Source organism: Monodelphis domestica, chromosome 6 (genome assembly GCF_027887165.1).
Source record: "Monodelphis domestica isolate mMonDom1 chromosome 6, mMonDom1.pri, whole genome shotgun sequence".
NCBI lineage: Eukaryota > Metazoa > Chordata > Mammalia > Didelphimorphia > Didelphidae > Monodelphis > Monodelphis domestica.
This window is the reverse complement of record NC_077232.1, coordinates 131,975,600-132,003,416: the sequence shown is the minus strand read 5'-3', so window position 1 is coordinate 132,003,416 and position 27,817 is coordinate 131,975,600.

Here is a 27,817-nt window from a genome sequence, read left to right as displayed (position 1 = left end):
CAATAAAGATCCAGGAAGTGATCCAGAAATGAAGGAGACAGAGAGGGAAGACTAATTGGATGGGTTAAACTTTTAAGAAATGAAGGACTGACTATAATAAGGGCAGCTGGAATCTTGCCTTTCTTCGTGATCCACTTAGGGCCTGATGTGCTTGAACAGAACTTGCTGTAATCATAGCTTTCCACTCAACAAAGCTCTTGGTTCTTAGTTAATCTAACCATTCTGTATTTTCTCTTCCTTTATCAAATATGATAATATTTATAAAGTCCTTAACACAGTGCCTGCCACATAGCAGGCACATATATATAAATAGCTATTTCCTTCCTCTAGTCTTATCTACTCCCCCCCTTCATTATTTATTTTTGTTATAAGTAAATGATCATTGGGCAGGAACAGAAAATGGACATATTCCTAAATAAAGTTGACCTAAAATGAAATATCAATAAAAAATTTAAAAATAGCATAGTATGACAATAAAGACTATTTTGGATGCCTATAATCTAATCTGTGTCCTATTTGTATCTGGTATCTGGAGAATATATGTTAGAAAAGGAAAAATTTTGTGCAAGGAAAGGATACCATTGTGACTGAATTCATTCTGCTAGGATTCTTTCTTCAGTAGGAGGTACAGTATGTACATTTCCTTGAAATTCTCATCTATGTCACATCTCTTGTGGCCAATATTGGCATGATTCTTCTCATCAATATTTACCCATTGACTTTCTCATCCAATTCTTGTCTTTTGTTGACTTGTGTTACATGGCTGCTATCACTCTCAAGATGTTACTAAACTTCCTGATTTCCTAGAAATCTATCTCTTTCTCAGGCTGCATACCACTTAAGGGATTGATTCATTGAATCCCTAATCCCTAATCATGGAATATTTGCAAGCTCCAAATATTATCATGCCACCATGGCTCTATTCCAGTATTTGATCACCTGTAACCCTATGCACTATCTAGTGATCATGTCCTGAAAATTCTGCAATCAGCTGGTTGCTGGATCCTATTTCATGGGTTCAATGACTTTGTTCATCCAAAAGATTTATTTTTTCTCTATATCCCTAAAAATTCAACATAATCAATCATATTTTTCATCATATATCCCTACTCCTGGCTCGTTCCTGTTCAAGTTCAACATATAATGATGTTAATTGCCATTTCAGACTTCAACTTTTCAGTCACTGTGATGACAATCTTCTTCTCCTACATGTATATCCTGTTTGCCATCTTGAAAAAGTACTCAGTCATAGAGAGATGCAAAGCCAGTTCTCCAACTATGCCTCCCACCTGAAAGCTGTCACCATTTTATACGGGACTCACTTTTACATGTATTTATACTCTTCTAATGAGTATGAGGAAAATTATAAAGTAGTTTCTGTATTTTATGGAATCAACATCCCTAGGTTGAAATACCTGATCTATAGTTTAAGAAATGAAGTCAATAACCCCATAAGGGTTCTGGAAAAGAGTTGCTCATAATTTAGACCTTGTATTTCAATGTCTCACTTCAGAGAAGCATTTAGCCAAAGACTATCCTGACTACTTTCTTTGATAATTAGACAATATCTCAGCTTTGGGTGACGTGAAAAATTAGGGGGAAAATTAGAAAGATATATAGAGTTAACCTTCCAAAATGTATAAAAATAATAAAAGATTTTTTAAAAATTCTCAATATAATGAAAATTTTAGTAATCTTAATAAATATGATGGTGATGATTGTGGTTATAGCTTTTGTTTACTTATCACAAAAATACTTTGACATTTTATTTTTAAATTATATATCTACATCATCAAATCTAACAAATATAACTGAGCATATTTTTAAAAGATGTGTTTCTTACATTTAAATATTGGCAATTCCTTTACTTAGAATGTTTTGGATGAAGAAAATCTCTATTATATCAAAACAGTCATCCTTTTCTAATAAGAGAGACTTAATATTTTAGTTTTATGAATCAATGCAATGTCATTTAATTTAGCCATTAACAGTATTCTGCAAATCAAATTCTGCAAAATTAAAATGGTTTATTTCCTAATTGTAGTATCTTCTTCTTTCATTCTATTTCTATTTTTAGTTTGCTGAAAAACAGTATAGTATGAGAGGCAGAGATAGCTATAAATTTGTGCAGCCATTCATGGGCATAAAACTTGGATAGATTGACATCCTTTAAAAAGGTAAAAACTACTGGCTGGCATGAAGAATTGACCCCATTAACAATATTCTGTAAAGGGCAAAGATAAACCATCACCAACTCTGGGGTTCAATGAAAGAAGCTGTGAGATTGCAGCAGCAGTAATATAATGATTTACAGTCTAGTCCCATTCGGAAAGGCCTATAGCTCATAACATGAATATCACAGTATGACACAGAGTCATATAAAAGGTCTTTCATTCAGAACCAGCTCTAAGCACTTCAAAATGTTCTCCTCCTCCATCAGACCCCTCCATCGTTCACATCCAGTCATGCACTATGCCTTACCCTCCAATTCACCTGCCATAATCTTCCCAGGCCAGATATACCGCCTTCCTGTGGCTCCATTGCTCTTGTTGCATCTTCATCTTTTCTTCACAGAAGTTAAAATAAATCTGCTTCATGGGCCTAGTTAAAAAAGATAAATTCTGTGGTACACTGAGGTTGCAAGAATTCTCTATAAGTGCCATAATACATCTATAAATTTTGATTTCTTCCATTTATATTATGCCTGTGTAAATACAGAGCAGTCTATTACTAAGTAAAATTAATTAACCGACAAAAAATGTTGTATGTTACCATAGCGCAAGCACATGCTTTATACTCCTCTGAGATGCAGCAATGTCTGGACCAGGGAGGAACCTTCCCATTTTCTTTAAGCATGTACTTACATATGTAATAGGCATTACAGTAAAGCAATGGAGTAGGAAGCAAGAACAGACTTTGATTGCTGCTTTTGACAGGTATACCATTATTCAACCCTGGACAAGTAGCTGAATCTTTCAGGACCCAGATCTAATTCTCTAAGACAATGAGGAGCAGGTTTTACTAGATACCATTTTCTCATTTTGGAACTCCATATACTAGGTTATACAGAGAAATCATACAAATTCCCCTATAACTGATGTCCCTTTTTTTTTTTTTGCATTGCTATCACTTCCCAATGAATAATATTCAATGCTAATGGAATTGTCCACTTAAAAAAAAGTCAAAACTTACAAACAAAACATGGACTGGATCTAAAAAAAATCTTATTCCACACCTTTCTGCACAGAGAAAGAAGCAGATCACCAATAATTCACTGAAGACAAAATTGATCATTAACCTCATCATTTTTCCAATGTTTCATTGTCCTTTTTAAGTTTATTTTGTTCACTGTATGAAATGGTTCTTCTGGTTCTGCTCACTTCACTCTGCATCATTTATATAAAGTCCTTTATGATGTCCTTGAATACTTTGCATTTGCTGTTTTTAGATTTAAATTGGAAATGTCATCAGAATCTATGAAGTCTAAGACCCTAATTTGAAACATAAGAAATTGATGCTGAGGGAAATTAAGTCACTGTTCCTACATAACAAGAATCAGATGAATGATTTAAAGTCAAGGCTTCCAGATCCAGGCCCAGTATACGATTACCTGCATTGCCTCATTGCCTTCTTTTTGGTTTTTAATTAATTAATTTTTCAATTACATGTAGAAGAGATTTTTGAAAATTGTATGAATGACTTGAATATAAAGAAGGAAATTAAGTAAATTAGAACACAGAATAATATACATATCAGATCTTTGGGAAAGGAAAGATTATATAACTAAGCAAGAGCTAGAAAAAATCACAAAATATAAAATAAATCATTTTGATTGCATCAAATTAAAAAGTTTTTGTAGAAACAAAACTAATACAACCAAAGTTAGAAGGGAAGCAACAAATTGGGAAACAATCTGCATAACAAAATCCTTTGACATAAGTCTAATTATTCAAATTTATGAAGAGCTAAATCAATTATAGAAAAAGTCAAGCCACTCTTCAATTGATAAATGGGCAAGGGACATGAACAGACAATTTTCAGTTAAAGAAATCAAAACTATTAATAAACACATGAAAAAGTATTCTAAATCTCTTATAATCAGAGAAATGCAAATCAAAACAACTTTGAGGTATCACCTCACACCTAGCAGATTGTTCAACATGACAGCAAAGGAAAGAAATGAATGCTGGAGGGGATGTGGCAAAGTAGGGACATCAATGCATTGCTGGTGGAGTTGTGAATTATTCCAACCATTCTGGAGGGCAATTTGGAACTATGCCCAAAGGGCAATAAAAGACTGAGTGCCCTTTGATCCAGCCATAGCACTGTTGAGTTTGTACCCCAAAAAGTAATAAGGAAAAAGACTTGTACAAGAATATTCATAGCTGAGCTCTTTGTGGTGGCAAAAAAATTGGAAAATGAGGGAATACCCTTCAATTAGGGAATGGCTGAACAAATCATGGTATATGTTGGTGATGGGATACTTTTGTGCTCTAAGGAATAATAAACTGGAGGAATTCCATGTGAACTGTAACGACCTCCAGGAATTGATGCAGAGTGAGAGGAGCATATCCAGGAGAACATTGTACACAGAGACTTACACACTGTGGGACAATTGAATGTAATGGACTTCTCCATTAGTGGGAATGCAGTGATCTTGAACAACCCAGAGGGATCTATGAGAAAGAACACTGTCCACATTCAGAGGAAAAACTGTGTGAGTAAAAACACAGAAGAAAAACAACTGCTTAAATACAGGGGACTGGGGATGTAGACTAAATGAACATCCTAAGGCAAACACCAACAACATGGAAATAGGTTCTGATCAAGGAAACATGTAATACCCAATGAAATTGTGTGTCAGCTATAGGAAGGGTGGGAGGAGGGAATGGAGGAAAAGAATATGATTCTTGTAACCAAGGAATAATGTTCTAAGTTGACTAAAATAAATAAATAAATGAATGAATTAAATAAAAGAAAATTGTATTCTGATGGTTTGCAATTCAGATTCTCAATTCTCTTCCTCCTACTCTCCTCATATCAGCCCCCCCCATGCCCTGAGGTGACAGTCTTATATAGGTTTACAAATGCTTTCATGAAATACATATTTCCCCATTCCCCATGCTGATAATGAAGAGACATATCACATATTTAAAAAATACCTCAGGAATGAAATTAGATAAGGATGAAGAAACAGACTAATATCATGGGAACTTGCCCTCCAGATTAATCCCTAATGGGTCCCATATCCCAAGAACTAAGATTGACATATCCTTATTTATGTTTCACAAAGACATGTTATCCCAGGTTTCACAAGGATATGTTGTCTTAGGTTACACAAGGATATATTATCTCAGGACTTCAGGTTTCACAAAAGTATATTGTCTCAGGGTTCACTGGCCTGACCTAGGTCCTCATGACCATATGTTGAACATCTGGGTACCAAAGACTAAGATTGATGTGTCTTTCCTTTTGGCTCCTAAGTGTTAAGACTACCCTCTTCCCTTACTCCTTCTATATAAACCTGATCTAGGAAAGGCTCAGGGTCTTTCACTTCTTGTGAAAGAGGCTATAGTTTGAATAAAGTACCTCATGCTTATTGCATTACCATGTGTGTGTGGTCTCCTTGGAATCAGAACCAGAACTGGACTCAACAAGGATAGCAAGCTTTGAACTGAAATCAGATTCCAACAATTCTTTCTTTGGCTTCAGATAGCCTGACTTTTTGGTTTAAGTCATGAGTCTCTTGTTGTTATCTTGTAACTGTGTTTTGCTGAATATATTTTAATCCTTCTCAGATATTCATCATACCGTATTTTTGTTGCTGTATATACTATATTCCTGGTTCTGTTTACTTCACTTTGCATCAGTTCATATTTCATCATTTCTTGTGATAGTTTTCCACTACAATTATATACCACAGCTTGTTCCCCTATTTCCCAGTTGATTGACAACTCCTCAGTTTCCAGTTCTTTGCCACTACAAAAAAGGAATGCTAAAAATATTTCTGTGCAAAGAAGTCCTTTTGTCTATTTCCTCTCTGGTGTAAAAATGATATAAACAGTTGAGTGGGATTACACTAGACCCAGTCTGGTAAGATGATCTTCTCAGAGTCAGAGAGAGAAAATGGCTTTTCTCTTTGTGACTCAAGCCATTAGGTAATCACTCTGACTCCACTCTCAAGGTAATAGGTTTTATTGTGAGTTTGTTGTTGGAGATGGGGTAAGGTATACGGGATGAGGATTTTCCCTAATCACTAATAAAAGCTATCTTGAACCCACCATCTGACTCTTCATAGAGTCTCTCCAGACCTCAGCTGAGCTGAGGCTACTTTGCCTCCCTTGCTATCTCAATATTTCCCCTCCTGTTCTGATCTAATCTAGGCTAAGCCCACAAAGGTATTAGTCTCTAGAGTAAGAACAGATATACCTGGTAAGGCCAAAGCCCTCACATGGCAGACTGAGCAGTTCTAGCCAACTCTGCTTAAGATGTCTTCTTCAGAGTAGTAGCAGTATAAAAGACTAAACAGATCTTCCTAAATCAATTGAGTTTTCCTCAGTAACAAGTAGAAACATCCACAGTTTAGAAATGAATAACTATTATATTTTCAAGATTTTATTAATAATAACTAAAATAAAAAAGCTACCTGAACTCAGCCTGATCATGGGTCAAAAAGAGAAAGAGGGAAGAGTTACAGCCACTTAAATACAATTACACAAAATGAGAGGACACAGGAAAAGGAATTTTGGGAAATACTAGGGACTTCTTGGGGATGAAGTCCAAAGGTATAGAATCTCCATTTATACATAGCCTCCTGTTATCCTGATGAAAGACCAGTCTCCCCAAAGGGATCATGGAAACATAACTTATAAATTGCAATAATTTGTGTATAAAAGGTAAAGAGAACAAAATCAGTGATCACTAGGTTGACAAAAAGCCAATTTGGGGCAGTCCCCTATGGCATGAGTATACATTCAAAACAAATACATTTCAACCCCCCATAGTTCAATTCATATCCCAAAGTACACTTAGGATCTTCTGGTGCAGCTTGTGGCTTCTGCCAGCATTTTCATGGCACCTTCTGGATTCTGGGAGGTAGCAAGTTTCTTATCCTAAAATTGCTCAAATTTAAATCAAAGTTCAAACAATAACATAGACCCTCCTGAGGTGAATAGTAATACATTTCCCCTTGAGAATGATACAGGGATACACATAGGAATCACACAGGGATACATGGTTGAGTTATGAGCTATGAATCCATTTGCAAAAGAAAATCCAAAGTATCAAAAGAAAAATTCAAACCAAAATATAATATGGATAAAATATAAAATATCAAAGTCTTATGACTAAAAATCTAAGTAAAGGAAAAACAAATCTTAGCAGGTACTTGAATCAGGACCCAATTAAAATGATTTAAGCAATTATGTAGTCACCCAATCAGTAGCCAGGACTACAGAAATTTTGCCACACTATGAAAGACAGAAAAGGGACTAGATTTCTGCAGCAAATGTGAGCCAGATGGCAGCAAAAAGGAGGTGTTTGATAGAATGAGGCTCAGAAAAGTTCATCCTCTGACATATGCCAAAACAGCCAAACTTCAAACCCTAAATAAGTTCAAAGCCTCTTGTCTTGGCTCAAATTTACATCAATCCACTGGGATCCAGTCTCTTTGACCATTGCTATATAGGCACTATGCAGGTTCTCTATGCTTCTTTAGCATTGTACAGTGGCTCTTTTTGTTATTACCTTCTTCTAAAATCAGAATCATTAAGTAAAGTCCCATAATTTTTTAAACAATAAATGCATCATTTTTATAATCTAAAGCTTTTGGGTATGCATTAATATTAGCACAAATGTATTTGAGGCTTATATTACTGCAAAATCAAAAAAGGTAAAGAAAAATCTTCTCAATACTGTTGACATGTGCTTCAAATATAAAAAGATAAAAAACTGAGATAACTATATTATACATGCAAGGAAAACAACAATAAAAAGGAGTTTTAAAAATAAGAAATATATACTTTACAATCAGTGTCACACTGTGGCAGCCAAGGAGAGGTAGAATACAAAAGTTTCTCACCAAAAGAAAGAGATCCACTTCCTTTTTAACTTGGCCATGAACTACTAGAAATGATTCTCAGAATAAAACAGTAATACAGCAGATAATGCATTTTCAAAGAAGTACCAAAGTCCCCCAAATTCACAATAGTCCAGTTAATTATAACAGCAAATAAACCCACTATTATCTATTATATTTCATATGAGTTTCTGAGTGACATTTTAAAAACCTATAAATTGATGGATACTTGTCATAATTTTTACAGATGTAGCAAATCTTTCAACCCTGGCAAACATTTTTAAACAAAGTAAAACTTATTTGGGTCCAGAACAGCACCAAGAAATATAGATTGTTCTGGTGGAAGTAAATTAAACTGAAGATTGAAATTATTATGCATGCACAGAAGATCTTTTTGACTTCCTGCTTTATATAAACATTTTACCTTTAATATAAAATTCTTTATTATGTATATGTATTTATATAAATATTTAAAATTATCATTCATTCAGAAACCACTAGGTATCCAAAATTATTTCTGAAGACACCTTAGAATTACCATTTAAGTTCTGAGCTCATTAAATTCTCCAAGTTTGCATACAATTTAATCAGTTTTGTTGAAATCCATCCATCATCATCTATGTGACAATTAACAAAGGCAACATGTGATCTTTGATGGATCTAGTGGAAAGGGAATTGAGCAAGATGTTCATGGGCTTATTGTAAAAATTAAAATTAAATCTCAAATATAAAAATGTCATATTTAAGGGATTTATTAATGATCATTAGAAATCAAGGAATAAAGAAGATACAAAATAAAGACCATGTGCCGATGGCTGATTAGCCGATTTAAAATCCCTGTGCTTAGCTTGCCACTGCCACCAAGCTCAATGTCATCATGCCAAAGAGAGAGGGGCAGGATCACCCATTCAATATTTATCCTCTGTCTGCAGGAAGTACATAATGACAGGAAGTCAGTGGGCTCCTGGGAAATGTAGTTCTCTTTTAGGCTAACAGATTTTCAATTATACAATCCCCCCCTGAGATCCATGGAAGAATAGTTTCTCCAACAGATTTTGTAAACATAACCAATTTTTAAATTACAATAATTTGGGGATAAAAGGAAAAGAGAACAAAACCAATGATTGCAATGATATTTTGTTCTTCAGCAAAGGTAAAGGTACAAATTAAAGATCAATATAGGCAAAATAGAGTAGCTTAAAATGATCCAGTATAACAGAAAGATATTAATTAGATTAATACACATAAACTTAAAAAAATGTAAACCTCAAAGCAATCAGTAAATAAAATAATATAAAGAAAAAACAAGGTAAAGGCAGGCAATGCAGTCAAAATCCTTTTCATAAATCCAATAGATGTGTTCTATATTATAGGAGGAGAATAAATTCAAAATAGTTAGCAATAAACTTCCAGATCTCTTTTAAAGTTTCTTTCCCCTCCCCCAGTATTTATTATCCATTTAGATTTCTTTTATCATTGCTCTGAAGTTTCTGATAGAAGTACTGGGCAGAATGTAAAGAAATCCCATGTATTTCCCTATGTACCCTTCTCACTTTCCCATTTAGCCTTTTCCTATTCAGAAATATTTTCTTTCCAACCTCTTTCTCCCTTAGTTTTCCCTCCTTTTGATCCACCATTTACTACCTACTCTTATTCCCCTTTCCCTCCTACTTTCATATAATGTAAGGTAGGTTTCAATAACGGGATAAATGTAGGTATTATTCCCACTTTGAGCTAATTCCAATGAGAGTAGAATTCCAGCATTTCCCATCATAGCCCCCATTTTCTCCTCTTGACTCTTAGGTGTCCCTTCACCTGAGATAATTTACTCTCTTCTGACTTTCCTTTCCTCTTCTCCCCATGTGTTCCTCTTTCCCATTCCTTAATTTTTTGGGGGTGGGGGAATCTCAATCACCACCGTATTTGACTTCCTTCCTTTCTTTTTTCTATATGCACTCCTTACTGTCCTTATAGTGATGAAGTCCTTAAGTATTCTGATTACTTTAAGTACCTTACATGACTCAAGTATCATATATATATTTATAAAAAGTATCTTATCATTTCCCAGTTATGAATGTACTCAATTCAGCCCCACTGAAATCTTTAAGTTTTCATTTTTCTATTTATATTTATTTTCAACTCTTTTTTTTTTTTTGGTTAGGAATACATGGACATTCTCCATTTCATTAAATATCACAATATCACTTTTCCCCCCCTGCAGGCTTATGTTCAGTTTCACTAGGTGTGTGATTCTTGGTGGTAGACTTTGACCCTTTCCTTTTTGGAATTTCATATTCCTTGCATTCTAGTTCTTTAATGTAGAACTGCCAGATCTTACATAATCTTAACTATGCATCCACAATATTTGATTTTTTTTTCCTTCTGGCTTCTTGTGGTAGCTTTTTTTCTTATTCTCTGAGTTTATGAATTTTGCTACAGAAGTCCTGGGATGGTTTATATTAGGGTATCTTTTAAGTTGCTTTCAATTTTATTTTCCCCTCTTTTGGAGAATGTCAAGGCAGTTTTTCCTGATGATTACTTGTCATATCCAGGCTCTTTTTTTATTATATTTTCAGGTATTCTGATGATCATCTCTCCTGTATCATTTTTCCAAATGTGTTTTATTTTTCCCAGTGATATATTCCTTATGTTATACTATTTTTTTCATTCTTTTGATTTTGTCTTATTATTTCCTGATGCCTTGTTGAATCAAAAGATTCCATTTTCTCAATTCTAATTTTAAGACTTTCTTTTTTTCTTGAGCTTTTGTGTTTCCTTTTCCATTTGACTCATTTAATTCTTTAAGGAATTGCATTCTTTAGTATATTTTTTTACCTCCATTTCTATTTGATCCATTCATTCTAGTTTCCAAGTCCCTGAATCTTTTAGCATTACTTTTATTAAATGATTTTTAAACAAATTTTCAAGTCTTTCCAAGAGGTCTTTTGGGGCCTGACATTCTTTCACACTTTCCTTTGAGGCTTCACATTTCCTTTTTGCTATTTTTTGCTCTTTACTAAGTTTAAATTTTAATGTTCTCTATCACTAAAGTAGCTTGCTGTGGTTGGGTTTTGTCTTTGACTTTTGCCCATTTTTCTAGTTACTATTTTCCCTTTTTACTTTGTTTATCTGTTGAAATTCTGCTCTGCTTCTGGAGTAGAGGGAGCACCATTCCAAGACTTCTTGCAATGTTGCCTTTTCTAGTCCTAGGAGTAGATCTGACGGTCTTTGGAGCACTCAGTATTCACTTCCAAGGTGTAGACCAACTAGATTATTTGGGTGAAGGTTGTAGTGGTTTTTTTCCAGTTGCATTCCACTACCCTAACTTTCAGTTGCCCTCTTGTCTCCTATTTTGGGCTGTTCCTCTGTCTATTATCTCATTGCCTCAGTATATTTGGTAACCTGTAGTGCTACTCCTGAATCTGATGCTCCCTTGCTTCAGGCCATTTGGTAGCCCCGAAGCTGTTCCCTGCTTTACTTGTCATTATAGTGGGTGGGCTGTTGTTGAGATCATTCCGTCTCTGCCAGTTTGGTTGCATCTGGTCAAGCTTAGGGCTGTTCTGGGTTCTGAAGTTTCCTTACCTCAATTCTCAGTAGCATTGATTTTAGGATCCTAATCTGTTGTTTCACTGCCTCAGGTCCATTGGCTATAAATAGAACTGAGCATGTGTGCCCTCTGTAAGTTTTCCTGGATGCAGTCCTCACTGGACTATTGTCTTTTCTCACTCCAGTGAAATGTGCCCCTACGGCTTTTCTTTTTTTTGAAGCACTTTATTTTTCATTTTTGTGTGTTTGGATGGTTTGGGTGAGCTGAACACCCCTAACTTAGCCATCCTAGCTCCCAGCATGCATCTCTTAACTCACTGCCTTCCTTTTTTTTCCTTTTTATTTATTTATTTATTTATTTTCTTTTTTTTTATTTTTATTTGGTCATTTCCAAACATTATTCATTGGAAACAAAGATCATTTTCTTTTCTTCCCTCCCCTCCTTCCCACCACCTCTCCCATAGCCCACGCACAATTCCACTGGGTATCACATGTGTTCTTGATTCAAACCCATTTCCATGTTGTTGGTATTTGCATTAGAGTGTTCATTTAGAGTCTCTCCTCAGTCATATACCCTCCACCCCTGTAGTCAAATAGTTGCTTTTCCTCGATATTTTTACTCCCACAGTTTATCTTCTCCTTGTGGATAGTGTTTTTTAGATCCCTGCAGATTGTTCAGGGACACTGCATTTTCCCTAGTGGAGAAGTCCATTACCTACGATTGTACCACAATGTATCAGTCTGTGTACAATGTTTTCCTGGTTCTGCTCCTTTCGCTCTGCATCACTTCCTGGAGGTTGTTCCAGTCTCCATGGAATTCCTCCACTTCATTATTCCTTTTAGCACAATAGTATTCCATCACCAATATATACCACAATTTGTTCAGCCATTCCCCAAATGAAGGGCATCCCCTAATTTTCCAATGTTTGCCCACCACAAAGAGTGCAGCTATGAACATTTTTGTACAAGACTTTTTCCTTATTATCTCTTTGGGGTACAAGTCCAGTAGTGCTATGGCTGGATGAAAGGGCAGACAGTCTTTTATTGCCCTTTGGGCATAGTTCCAAATTGCCCTCCAGAATGGTTGGATTAATTCACAACTCCACCAGCAATGAATTAGTGTCCCTACTTTGCCACATCCCCTCCAGCATTCATTACTTTCCTTTGCTGTCATGTTGAACAATCTGCTAGGGGTGAGGTGATACCTCAGAGTTGTTTTGATTTGCATCTCTCTGATTATAAGAGATATAGAACACTTTTTCATGTGCTTATTAATAGTTTTGATTTCTTTGGCTGAGAACTGCTTGTTCATGTCCCTTGCCCATTTATCAATTGGAGAATGGCTTGATTTTTTGTACAATTGATTTAGCTCTTTGTAAATTTGAGTAATTAAACATTTGTCAGAGGTTTTTATGAAGATTGTTTCCCAATTTGTTGCTACCCTTCTGATTTTAGTTAAAATGGTTTTGTTTGTACAAAAACTTTTTAATTTGATGTAGTCAAAATTTTTTATTTTACATTTTGTGACTCTTTCTAAGTGTTGCTTGGTTTTAAAATCTTTCCCTTCCCACAGGTCTGACATGAATACTATTCTGTGTTCACCTAATTTATAGTTTTCTTTTTTATGTTCAAGTCATTCACCCATTCTGAATTTATCTTGGAGTAGGGTGTGAGGTGCTGATCCAAACCTAATCTCTCCACACTGTCTTCCAATTTTTCGAGCAGTTTTTATCAAATAATGGATTTTTGTCCCAAAAGCTGGGATCTTTGGGTTTGTCATAAACTGTCTTGCTGAGGTCATTTACCTCAAGTCTATTCCACTGATCGTCCTTTCTGTCTCTTAGCCAGTACCAAATTGTTTTGATAAGCACTGCTTTATAGTATAGTTTGAGATCTGGGACTGCAAGACCTCGTTCCTTTCCATTTTTTTTTCATGATTTCCCTGGATATCCTTGATCTTTTGTTCTTCCAAATGAACTTAGTTATGTTTTTTTCTAATTCAGTAAAGAAGTTTTTTGGTAGTTCAATGGGTATGGCACTAAATAAGTAAATTAATTTGGGTAGGATTATCATTTTTATTATGTTAGCTCGTCCCACCCGTGAGCAATCAATGTTTTTTTCCAATTGTTTAGATCTAGTTTTAGCTGTGTGGAAAGTGTTTTGTAGTTGTGTTCATATACTTCCTGTGTTTGTCTCAGCAGATAGATTCCTAAGTATTTAATATTGTCTAGGGTGATTTTGAATGGTATTTCGCTTTCTATTTCTTGCTGCTGAAATGGGTTAGAGATATATAGAATTGCTGATGACTTATGTGGGTTTATTTTATATCCTTCAACATTGCTAAAGTTGTTGATTATTTTGAGTAACTTTTTGGTTGATTCTCTAGGATTCCTTAAGTAAACCATCATATCATCTGCAAAGAGTGATAGCTTGGTGTCCTCGTTGCCAATTTTCATACCTACAATTTCTTTTTCTTCTCTAATTGCTACTACTAGTGTTTCTAGAACAATGCTAAATACTAGAGGTGATAATGGGCATCCTTGTTTTACTCCTGATCTTATTGGAAAGGCTTCTAGTTTATCCCCATTGCAGATGATGTTTGCTGATGGTTTTAGATATATACTGTTTATTACTTTTAGGAAAGGCCCTTCTATTCCTATACTTTCTAGTGTTTTCAGTAGGAATGGGTGTTGTATTTTATCAAAGGTTTTTCAGCATCTATTGAGATAATCATGTGATTTTTGTCAGTTTGCTTGTTAATATGGTCAATTATGTGGATGGTTTTCCTAATATTGAACCATCCTTGCATTCCTGGTATGAATCCTGCCTGGTCATAGTGGATGACCCTTGTGATGACTTGCTGGAGCCTTTTTGCTAGTATCCTATTTAGGATTTTTGCATCTATATTGATTAGGGAGATTGGTCTATAATTTTCTTTCTCTGTTTTTGACCTGCCTAGCTTTGGGATCAGTACCATGTTTGTGTCGTAGAATGAATTTGGTAGAACTCCTTCTTGGCCTATTCTGTCAAACAGTTTGTTTAATATTGGGATTAGTTGTTCTTTGAATGTTTGATAGAATTCATTTGTTAATCCATCTGGACCTGGGGATTTTTTCTTAGGGAGTTCTTTGATGGCTTGTTCAATTTCTTTTTCTGAAATGGGGTTAAGGTAATTTATTTCTTCCTCTTTTAGTCTAGGCAAGTTATATTTTTGTAAGTATTCATCCACATCACCTAGATTGCCATATTTGTTGCCATATAATTGGGCATAGTAGTTTTTAATGATTTCCTTAATTTCCTCTTTATTAGAGGTGAGGTCTCCTTTTTCATCTTGGATACTGTCAATTTGGTTTATTTCTTTCCTTTTTTAATTAGACTGACTAGTACTTTGTCTATTTTATTTGTTTTTTCAAAGTACCAGCTTCTAGTCTTATTTATTATATCAATAGTTCATTGACTTTCAATTTTATTAATTTCTCCTTTGAGTTTTAAGATCTCTAATTTAGTCTTCATCTGAGGATTTTTAATTTGTTCCCTTTCTGGTTTTTTTTTTTTTAAGTTGCATGCCCAATTCATTGAACTCTGCCCTTCTTAATTTGTTAATATATGAACTCAAGGATATAAATTTACCCCTGAGTACTGCTTTGGCTGCACCCCATAGGTTTGGAAAGGATGTCTCATCATTGTCATTTTCTTCAATGAAGTTATTGTTTCTATGATTTGTTCTTTAACTAATTGGTTTCGGAGAATCATATTGTTTAATTTCCAATTAATTTTTGATTTACTTCTCCATGTTCCCTTACTAATTATTATTTTCATTGCATTGTGATCTGAGAAAGTTGCATTTATTATTTCTGCTCTTTTGCACTTGTTTGCAATGTTTTTATGCCCTAATACATGGTCAATTTTTGTGAATGTACCATGTGCTGCCGAAAAGAAGGTATATTCCTTTTTGTCCCTATTTATTTTTCTCCACATGTCTACTAACTCTAATTTTTCTAAGATTTCATTCACTTCTTTTACCTCTTTCTTATTTATTTTTTGGTTTGATTTATCTAATTTGGATAGAGGAAGGTTCAGATCTCCCACTAGTATAGTTTTTCTATCTATTTTGTCCTTGAGTTCCTCTAGTTTCTCCTTTCGAAATTTGGATGCTATGCCATTTGGTGCATACATGTTGAGTACAGATATTTCCTCACTGTCTATACTGCCTTTTATCAGGATGTAATTACCTTCCCTATCTCTTTTAACTAGATTTATTTTTATTTTGGCTTTGTCAGATATCATGATTGCGACTCCTGCCTTCTTTTGGTCAGTTGATGCCCAATAGATTTGGCTCCACCCTCTTACTTTCATCCTATGTGTATCTACCTTTCTCATATGTGTTTCTTGTAGACAGCATATGGTAGGGTTCTGGACTCTAATCCACTCTGCTATTCGCTTACGTTTTATGGGTGAGTTCATTCCATTCACATTCAGAGTTATGATTACTAGCTGTGTATTTCCCAGCATTTTAATTTCTGCTCCTTTTCCTGCCTTTTCTACTTTCATTATTTCCTTCTACACCAATGTTTGCTTTTGAACAGTCCTCCTTGTTCCCAACCTTATTTTACTTCCCTTTCTACCCCTCTCCCTAATAATCCCCCCTTATTTTACTGTAGTCTTTCTAAAATTAACCCCCCGCTCCCTCCCTCTCTTATACTGTTTCACTCCCCACCAGACCATTTGTTACCCTTCTACGCCCCTATAGGGCACAAATCTATTCTCTGCCCCCAATGGATTGGATTGTTTTTCCCTCTTTGTGTCACTTTCAAAGCACGTAAAAGTTGAGTATTTCCTGTCTCTGACCTCTTTACCCTTCCAGTGTATTGATGTTCTCCCCCCTCCCACCATGAGCTTCTTTATGACATATAAATTTACCCCCATTTGTTTCTTTTCCCATTTCTTTTAATATTAACCTATTTTAAGCTCTAGTTATATATATATATATATATATATATATATATATATATATATATGCATACTCATGTGTATGTATTTTTGCATGCATATATCTATATACCTATTTATGTCTTGTCCTTTCATCCTATACAGTTTGTTGCTGTTCCCTCTAAGGATACTTCTTTTTGCTGCCCAGGTAATAACAATAGTTTTTAAGAGTTACCAATGACCTCTTTTCTTATAGGGATACATATCATTTTAACTTATTGAGTCTCTTAAAAATGTTTTCTTTGTTTTTCTTTTTTCCCTTCTTTTTTAATTACCTTTTGATGATTCTCTTGAGTTCTGTGCTTGGACATCAAATTTTCTGTTCAGGTCTGGTCTTTTCTTTACGAATTCTTGAAATTCTTCTATTTTGTTGAATGACCATACTTTCCCCTGTAAGAATATAGTAAGTTTTGCTGGGTAGTTGATTCTTGGTTGTAGACCTAGTTCCCTTGCTTTCTGGAATATCGTATTCCATGCCTTTCTGTCCTTCAGTTTGGATGCAGCCAGATCCTGAGTTATCCTCACTGTGGTTCCTTGGTATCTGAATGACTTCTTCTTGGCAGCTTGTAATATCTTTTCTTTGGTCTGATAGTTTTTGAGATTGGCTATAACATTCCTGGGTGTTGTCAGTTGGGGATTAAGTACAGGAGGTGATCTGTGGATTCTATCAATCTCCATTTTTCCCTCTTGTTCAAGGATTTCGGGGCAGTTTTCTTTAATAATTTCCTGTAATATAATGTCCAGGCTTTTTCTTTTGTCATGGTCTTCTGGTAGGCCAATAATTCTTAATTTGTCTCTCCTTAAACGATTTTCTAAATCCTCTGTTTTGTGAATGAGATGCTTCATATTTTCCTCAATTTTTTCATTCTTTTGGTTTTGTTTTATAGTGTCTTGCTGCCTTGTGAGGTCACTCAATTCAAGTTGTTGTATTCTGGTTCTTAAAGACTGGATTTCATCCTTAGTTTTTTGGTCGTCCTTTTCCTTTTGGTCGGATTTTCTTTGGAGGTCATCTTGCATCTTCTTCACCTCATCTTTTATCTGATTTTCCTCATCTTTCATCTCTTTTGCCTCATTTTCCAGCTGGTTGATTTTGGCTTTCAAGACACTATTATCTGTTTTAGATGACTTATCTTAGTTTTTAAGTTTTTTTCCCAATTGTCTTCAGCCTCTCTTAATTGTGTTTTGAAATGCATTTTGAGTTCTTCCAAAGCCTGTATCCATTTCACTAGGATTTCTGATTTTTCCTTTGCTGGGTCCTCCCCCTCTGTTTCATTTGCTCTTTGCTCATTGCCTGTGCAGAAGCTGTCTATTGTAATTTCTTTCTTCTTTTTCTGTTGTTTTCTCGAGTGTATCCCTTCTTTGCTCCCCATATTTGGCTGTGCTCTTGCTCCTCTCATTTTGTTTTGGTTTTGGGGCTGTCAGTCTCCCCTCTTGGAGCTTTGTCAGATCTCTTGGTACAGTCTCTAGGGGAGGAATGTTAGCTTCCCTGTCCTCTGGAGGCTTTTGAGTGGATTGAATTCAAGTGGGTTGGGCTGTATGTGGTATGAAGCACTGAGGCTCTGAAGACTCCTGGAAGGCTGGGCCTCCCAGGCTCTCTCCAGTTCTCTCCAGCTGCTTCTCTGCTGTCCGCAAGTGCCTTTGCCAGCCTCCCTAAACTCTGAGGAGTTCTGATGGGATTAGTTCAACTGGATTGGTCTGGATGTGCCCGAGGCAAGGGTGAGACTGCAGCCCGATGGAGGACCCAGCCACTGCCCATTTCTCCCTGGCTTCCTCCTCGCTGTCTAAGCTGGATGCTCCAAGCCCGGAGCCCCGCTGCTCACAAGGTAGACCCTGCAAACCAGCACCTTTGCCCACTCAGAGGTTCCCGCTGCTGCTGGGGGCTCAGCCCTCTTGGTTGTGGGGGAGGGGTCCTGGGACCTTCATTCTGCCTTCACCTTAGCCCTGAGTATTCTCGGATTCTGGCTTTTGGGGGGGCTTACCATTTGATTTGAGTCCAGAAGGAGAGTTCCTCGCTTCTGTCCTGTTGTTCAGATTGAATTTCTGTGCCGTAGGAGCATTCAGTCTGTATCGGTAAGGAAGGGTCTTCCACGAGGTCTGAACTTTTGCTGCTTGCTAAGCTGCCATCTTGACTCTGCCCCCTCATTGCCTTCTTAAAGTATCATTAACATTCCATTACATTAAAATATCATTATTTGATCCAGTATTGTCTTATCCCTGGACCTGCAATCCACTTCCAGTTCCTTTAGACTGCAAAGAATACAGCTACAAATATGCTTACATATAGAAGGCATTTCTTCTGCCTTTGGGCCAAATGTAATGTGTAGTTTATGGATTTTTCTAGTATAATAACAAAATGTCTCACAAAATGACAGGAGTAGGTCACAGCAGCCCCAGTAAATATTTTTCAAATCTTGTCATTTTCCTAGTCCTAACACTTAGTAAAGTAAGTCACAATATAAAATGTCCATGTAAAATGTACATACATGTATATATGTATGTGCCTACATGTATGCCTATATCTACATGCACATATGTGTTCAAAAGTGTTTATGGAAATCCCATATCAACTTAAAAATGACATATCTGGAGTAAAGAACAATACTACCACAATAACAAAACACAAGCAGCAGTTGTTACTGCTAAAGGAAAGCTACCTCTGTAAAATTAGGCAGGTTACTCAGCTACTTAAGTTCTCACTTCTTTCATCTGTAAAGTGAAGGAGTACACAGGATAACCTCCATAGCTCTGCTAAAGCTATAACCTTGAGGCCACCAAAATATGTCTAATCTTGACTTTAGCTAATCAGACTCACTATCAGAAGCTTGTGACTACCAGAAACCCCAACCAGCAATGCATAAAGTATTGAACTTGGAGTCATAAAACATGGGGTCAATTCTCATTTATTATTCTCACTAGTCTAACTTTGTGACTTTGGGCAATTCATCCTTCTGAGTTTCTGATTTTTCCTTTGTAAAATACTGGTAATCACCATAATGGCATTACCTACATTTTGCAAAATGGTGGTGAACAAAATTTGTGTAAGTGTAAGGTGTAATATCAGTGTGTTATTTATTGTTTTTATCTATACAATCAACAAGCAGGAAAGTCAGTTTTCATCCAGAATGCAGGGATTGACCATTGGCTTAACCAATAAGGCACATTATATGTGGCATCCTGTTGGCAGATGGGAGGTTTTATTTGTTCAAATATCCCAGGTTCCTTCTCCAGAGACTCAGGTAAGACTGCTATATGTTAATTCCTAAAAATTATGGACTGGAGAAAATTAAAAAATAATAATCAACCCTTGGTCATACTAAATGGTAGGTATCCTTAAGAGATTTTTATGGTTAATTTAGCATTTATTCTGTCACTCAGTCATCCATGCCAGTTTCATATGTTGTATGAATAACTATGATAAAAAGGTAGTTCTGAATTGCTTAATTCAATTAAACAAATATTCATTATGCCTCCATTATGTCTAAAATTCTTAATTAGGGTCTAGGACTATCAAAATATATGTCATGGTCTCTGATCTTAATAAACTTATTATAAAATAAGAAAGGTAAGGCAAGTCCATAAGCTTCCATTATGCAAAACCGACAATGAAAAATAGAAAAAGGTTTCACAAAAAAAGTATTGTGAGAGTCCCAGAGAGAGTACTAAGAAAACAAGACTTGATCAAACTAGTAAAATGCTCATATATCAACATAAAACTTATGGTTAACAAATGGGCAGTATCAGAAATATGTATAATCAGCAGAAGCCATATTCCCCATTCAAAGATGCTGGGGGGGGGGTGGTATTAGTCAAAGATACCAGCATAGAGAAAACATGAAAGTACAAAAATTGAGCAGCTAGAATTATACAGGTGTGACCAGATTTCATTAGCAGATGTTCTTCCCCCCCAAACCACATCTCTCACGCATGAAGACAATAACCAATGAAATACAGGCTAAGGATGTTCTAAAGCCATTTGTATGACTGTGCATTTGTCTTTACTTAAATGTAATGATAAGTCTATCATGCTAAATAATACTGATGTTCACAGCTGGGGCAATCTCAGGACCACATGACTCAAGGACACCTTCCCACAATATTTGAGTTACCCCCCCAAAAGAAATGCGAGCTGGTATTTCTAAGACAGCATTTTTCCATTTTCATCTGAGGGAAGCTTGGTTTCATGATTCTGGGAAAATGGAGATCCCTTTGAAAGGAAATCATGAGAGGACTGTAAAAATGTCAGCATTGAGTGGACACTCTATCTTTTGTAGATCTACATGTGCAAGAACAAGAATCTGAAATCCACAATTCCTGACAAGTAGTCACATAGCATTGACTCAAAGGCTTCCAGCAAGGCAAGACATGCCTCACCATTGCCATGGAGCCCACTCAGACAGTAGAGCCAGGCTTTTGGGGATCCACTTCTTCTTCCAGCAACGCAACAACGTTCTCTACCCCAAGAAGGACAAGGACCATCACATCCTTCTCTAGGCATGTCACAACTGTTACTACAAATACGAAGAAGACAATGGCTACATCTTTGTGAACAATATGAACCATAAGGTGGATGAGTTGAATCAGATCCTTATAGACATATAGCAGGAACCCACTCTTCCAAGGACAGAAAAATCACCCATAATAAAAGTGTGATCATACAGAGACAGTATGCTTCTAGTTCTACAGTGCCCAGTGTGTACACTGTTCCCATCATGTCCATCACTAGACAGATTGACCAGAGACCCTTCCCTCCCCTCCTCTTCCTATCTTTTCCAAGCCATTTTTTCCTAATAAAGGATTTAATTTTTGTAAAAAAAGAAGTTGCTTGTGTGCAACTACTTTAATCCCTTTCCCACATGCATTACAACTCCTCTATATACCTGATTTTTTAAAATAGTACTGTGGTATAATAATTAAAAATTTCATTCTGTTACTAGCCCTTGCTCCTATTTTCTCTACAAATGTTTAAAAATATAAACGTGTTCACTCCCTGTGTATGTTCACTCCCTGTGTATTCACACATTACTGTTTAAAAAACTCCCTTTTCCTTCACATGAAAATATATATTTGTGTTTTGAGCCTTTTATACTTAAGAATATCTTATCCCTTCAAAAATGACTTTTCTTATAATAATAGTAAAACAAGCACAATGATAATAACTTATATCTATATTGTGCTTTATTTAACCATTCTGGGGCAAAAGTATTATTTATTTTAAAGATAAGGAATCTGAGTACGAGGATATTAAAATAATTTGACCAAGATGATATATCTTGTAAATTATAGAGCTGAAGATTTTTAGTCCATGTTCTACCTTGCCTTTGCATAAAATTTTAAAATTCTTCTTTCCCCAAACCTGAGGTTCATTTCTTCAGACAATTCTCAGCATCCATGCCCTTCATTAGAATTGTCATCATATGGAGTAGTCACGAAGTATAATATGCCTGACCGACAATGACAGAATGACAAATTGTGTTGTTATTCAGTCATTCAGTCACATACTATATATACTTAATGACCCCATGGACCATAGCTATGCATGGAATTTTCTTCCCAGGGATACTAGAGTAGTTTGCCATTTCCTCTTCCAGTGGATCCTTTTGTCAGGCAATCAGTGGTTAAATGATCTGCCCAGAGTCACAAAGCCAGGAAGTATTTAAGCCCAGCACTTTGTCCATTGAGTCACAATACAAAGGTTAAGTGACTTGCCAAAGTCATGTATAAATTATCTTGAAAGCTATCTTCATATGGAAGAGTTGCCAGCTATGTGGGTAATGATGAAAATATGTAAGAGTGATCCCATTTACTTGGGACTTAGAGTGATTTAAAGAAATTAATTGTCTTGAAGAACTTTGAAAATTACAAGAGGACTGGACAGTCACTGCCTCATTCCTCCAAACAGTTCTCATAATCTCTCTCTCTGAGTATCTCAGTCACTGTGCTTTGTCCAGCTCTAGACTAAGTATCTCTGGTTTCTGATCTGTAGACTCTCTAAATTTGAGTTTATCAATTGGCCTCAATTGTAGAACATCTATCCCTAAGACTCAGTGGTAATCACATTGCTGAAACCTTGAGACTAAGTCAGTTCATTCTTTTATTTTGCAGTCTTATACTAAAAATATTTACCAGAAATGTCTTGGTTCTCCCTAGTACCTGAAAACCCACCACTTCATTATGGTAAATTTCTGCTCATCCCATCCAAGATCCCACTCTGGACTGACTCCTTCCAACCCATTCCTGACCTCTCTACATAAAGAATTATAAAAGTAGCTACTGGCCAACTATACGTTGAGTGCTTTTTGCTATTATACCAATTTGCCCTCCAGATCATGTATGTCTTTGCTTAATAAAGATTATCTTGATCTTCAAGAGATCTTAACTTTCAGTTATCTTCCTATCCTAGGAAAGTGGGATAGAGGTCTATAGGAATCTCAGTACCCTGAGGTGTTTACTCTCCATTGGGGGAAAGAAAAACCCAAGTTTCATAGAATTTATGCCTCAGTTTACAGTCACACATCAAGGAAGTATCTTCCTGAGTCCAAGCACATTGTTCTTAACTTCTAACCTACAGCTGCCTCTTCTAAGAAGTATTTCCTCTTTACTGGTTAGAATCAGGTCAAGAAAAACAATTATTTCCTGGTTATTTGAAAGATGAAATTAACATCAGTGTTTGAAAGGCAAAGGAAAAGAACCAAAGTGTTTGATTTCCATGAAGAGTCACTATTAATAAATGAAGCAACAAATACAAAAGAAACAAAACAGTCTTAGCTTACAGTAGCTAGCTTTAAAGATACAGATTACCTTTACTCTTTGAGGAGACTTCCAACCCTCCTTCTAACCCCTTCTTAGCAATAATTTCATCTGCATTTAATTGGTCTTCTTATTTAGCATGTGGGTTCCCTTGAAGTGTTAGAGTTTAGCTTTTCTACAACTATCTTACAAAAATACTAACCTAAATCGGACCTGGACTCATATGGACACACTTAAACAGAATACAATGTACATATAAAACAAATTCAAATTTATTTTTCTCTCTTTCCAAAGTCACAATTGCATAGTTTTTAGTAAATAAACATGCTCCAATTTATGCTTGACCACCCGCAAGGACATTCCAAATTCTATTCCAAGCTTGCATATAGATTATTTTAGTGATATGCCTTTGTAAAATAGGTTCAAAGTTCTATTTCTAGTGTGGAAATTTTTAAAAATGCAAATTTAAAAGGGAATGGAATTCTTTTTAAATCAGAAAAAGAACTACAATGACAAGATATAAAACTCCTTCAGAAAAAGTTAGAAAAGAGATGACCTACTTGTGCTACTCCAAAGAAAGTAGTTTATGTTTCCATATATTTCATTTTTATAAATAAAAAGTTTTAGTCAAAGAAGGACACAGAATAAATCTGGGTAATTTTGTTCCAAACCAAGGAAGAAATTCCTTCAAAAGGGATCACATGGGCTATATTTTTAAGAAAAGTAAGGATTTTAAAAGACAGAGGTTATAAAGGAACACATCCTCGTCATAGGGAATAAACAGTACAAAATTATGCAGAAAAGATGTAGTGTCATATGTGAGCAATAGTAAGAAGACTAGCTGGTCTAGATCATGCAGTGCATTGAGAATAATATTTAATGATACTGGAAAGATAGGTGGATTAAGGAAATGAAAAATATTTAAGTAATTTGAAAGATTAACCAAATGTGCTTCAATAGTTCAATATTCAAATGGATCATTGTATTGACCACAAATCACTCTTCCATGGTTCATCCTGTATAATACTTGACTTCCATTCCTAAATTTGCCACAGAAGGACACAACATTTCATATAATTGTATGACCTGGAACATTATAAAATTTAAAGAATTAAAGTTGAGGATCATTCCAAGGTCAATAGAGAGAAATAAATCAGGTTGTAAGGCTGAAGCACATTAAAGGAAGAAGTGATAAAAGAACAGCATAAAGATATCATTAAACTGGCTTACAAAGAGATGTAGGCTAGTTTCATGGCACCCATAAGAGATAAGTCTTGGATTGCATAAGTCTTCACAATATCAAGAGAATGTGGGGTAAAGATATGGTATTTTTAGTGAGTCCTTTGAGGTGACAAAAAAGATATATAAAGACAAAATAGAGGATTTAAGTTAAATATAAAGAATTCTGAATTTGAAGTCAAAAAACTTGCATTCACACTTTTGACATTTATTCTACCTTTGATCTTCAGCAAATTATATAAGCTTTCTGAAGATTAGTTTTCTCATATATACAAAAAATAAAGATGGAGAGGGTTGAATTTGATGGCTTCTAAGGTCACATCAACAGAAAATCTTTAATCTCATTTTAATGGGGAAATGATACATGTACAAAGAACCTCTGATTTTTCTCTACACATGGAAGTGGTAGAGGAACCTGTTTCTGACAGAATTGTAGTGATATGCAATGGAGAGGCTTCAGAGCATGTTCATCTATTTTATACACATTTTATAACTTGTTCTAGCTCTGCAATGGCAGCCAAAGATTCTGTTAGCATGTGGTAAGTTGTCCAGCCTATTTTAAATGTGGGTTAACATCAGAGACACTATGCACATGGGCCAGTCTTTGTTAGGGACCTTAATAAATAGCCATTTAATGATTCTCCTGTAGGATCAGATCAACTTATTGCTAGCTACTACTCACCCTTTTATCACAAAATGCCACAAAAGAGTGGCAAACAGAAGCTTCTTTGTCTTTTCACTAAGATGAAATGTGAAAAGGGAATAAATCAAGTCCTACTAAAATATCTCCTCACCACTTCCAAAGGATATTCAGTTCTGGAAACTGAAAAATTGCACCCTCCAGTGTCTTTTCCTTCAGTTTTCATTAAAGGATGAAGTAGAAGAATTGCTTAAACAATCAGGTCTATGTCTATCAATATCCAGTATGTCCATCCACAAATATGTGATAATCTCTAGTGATAAAAACTAAAGTGAAAGGGCAAGGATTCCAGGGAATGGAGTTTATGGGTTGTCATGGAGATGAATAAGCAAACTAGATGATCAGGGCATAACATACTATCCTCCACTTAGGGGAGCAAAATGAACGTTATTGTATTATGAGAAGTCTTGATTCATACCTAGTAAAGTGAATCTCACAAGATGAGAATTTTTTTTAACTACACAAAGCCCTACTCCAATGAATGACTCATCCTGATACGGAGATGATTCTTCTTTGAAATAAGAAGTTATGTCAAGGTAGGGAACAAATGTAAAAGGGACAAAAAGAATCTTTTTTGGGAGAGTTTAGAAAAAGAAAAGAAAGAAGGTTAGAAGGACAGAGAGAAACCTTTGTATGGAGTGAGTTGTATGTTACCCATGTAAGTTATGAATAACAATATGCATCTCTCTAGGTATGATTCATGAGCCTGACCTTGGTGAGAATTAAATGAAAGACTGGATATAAAGTACTTTATTAACATTTTCACCCAGTTACCAAATCTCTAGTCTTTGAATAACTTAATTCCCTGAGATTTCTTTAAAAAAACATGAAACCTTACTTTCCATCTTAAAATCAATACTGTCTATTGCTTCCAAAGCATACGAGTAGAAAGGGGTAGAAAATAGAGATTAAAAAGACTTGCCCAGATTCATAAAGCTAGGAAATTTGAACATTATATGTTATATTATATGTCACATTATATAAGGTCACATTTTAGTTCTGACTCTCAATATACTGAGCTACTTATCTATCCTGAATCCTGAGACTTCTAAACTCTGGTGGAACTATGAGAATGTTTATAAAGAAATACAGGGGTAATCTGGTAACTATTTAGAAACTGAGCTCCCTAAAAGAAAAGGTATCTAAACATATACATTTTTAGTTTAGCCTGTATCATTAAAACTTTTATAAGTTTAAACAATGGACAAAACAATAAATTAATCTCTGAATGACTACAGAATTCTGAAATGGAAATACTAACAATGAAAATTTAGTCATTAGCATTAGCAAGCTTAATAGGCCTGGTTCCAGCTAACTCCTACATGTAGAGAGACATCAATTTTGCTCTAGAATCTCCTCCAACCATCTCTCTCCATGGTGGGGGTGGGGGGGAAAGAAAAAAAGAGAGAGAGACAGAGAGAGAAAGAGACAGAGGGGGGGAGAGAGAGACAGAGACAGAGAGACAGAGACAGAGAGAGAGACAGAGAGAGGGACAGAGACAGAGAGACAGAGAGAGAGAGAGAGCATACATTGTAGGTGTTACCTAGGCAGACAATCTCAAAAATCTTTAGTGTAATAAGCTGGGAACAGGGACATAATAGAGATGCCACCTCCTCTACTACTTGGCTTCTTCCCATAACCTTTCTCTCCCTTCAGGGTTCCCTGAAGAGAATCTGAAGCAATATGTCTTGTCTCTTGAAACTAGAAGCCAGAAGACAAGAATTTCTCTTCTCCCAAGATTTGCCAACATGTCTCCTCACATAGGTGTGGAACATTGAATAATCAATCTCCACCAATGAATAGGAGTATTATGAAAATTATATTTGATTCATGTGTCATATATTCTTGGGCACTGAAACTCAAAGCCTATTTCTTTAGTCTTCTTCCATCACCATTATAATCAGTGAAACCCAAAGAACTCACATAAATTTTAAAGATATTAAGATAATATTTCTAATAATGGAAGATATCTGTTCTTAACTATATCATAGAAGAACAGAGAAGGCCAGTGAGGAGAGAAGCTAGATAATCTGACAGAAAGCAGAAAATTACAGATACTTGTGTGGAAGGTAAAAAAAATGTACTGTCATCAATTATAAGATTAATTGCCCCTGTTCCTAGTATGACTGAATTATATTCAGTACAAATTGTTCAGGTCTCATCCTGGATTTGTCTGGTAATAGAATATTTTGAAGGATTTGGGAAACAGTGACAGAAAGGGAAAATTGACCTATAAGATAGCTGGGGAATGAAAGCATAGCAAGGGCTTTCTATATTTTTAGAGCTTAGAAAGAAGTTCCCCTGAGATCCACTTAAGTCAGAATCAGTTGTAGGGGCTGAGAATAAATAAATTCAAGGAGAAAAGAAGAGAAGGATCAGAGAAAGCCTTGTAATAAAGTATAAAGAAGACTTGAGCAAGACATCGTTTACTTCCCCACTTTATTATGAATCACAAGGGGGGGCAGGGACTATCAAGTCTTTCTTAAAAAGGAATAATAGCCATGAATTACAACATGATC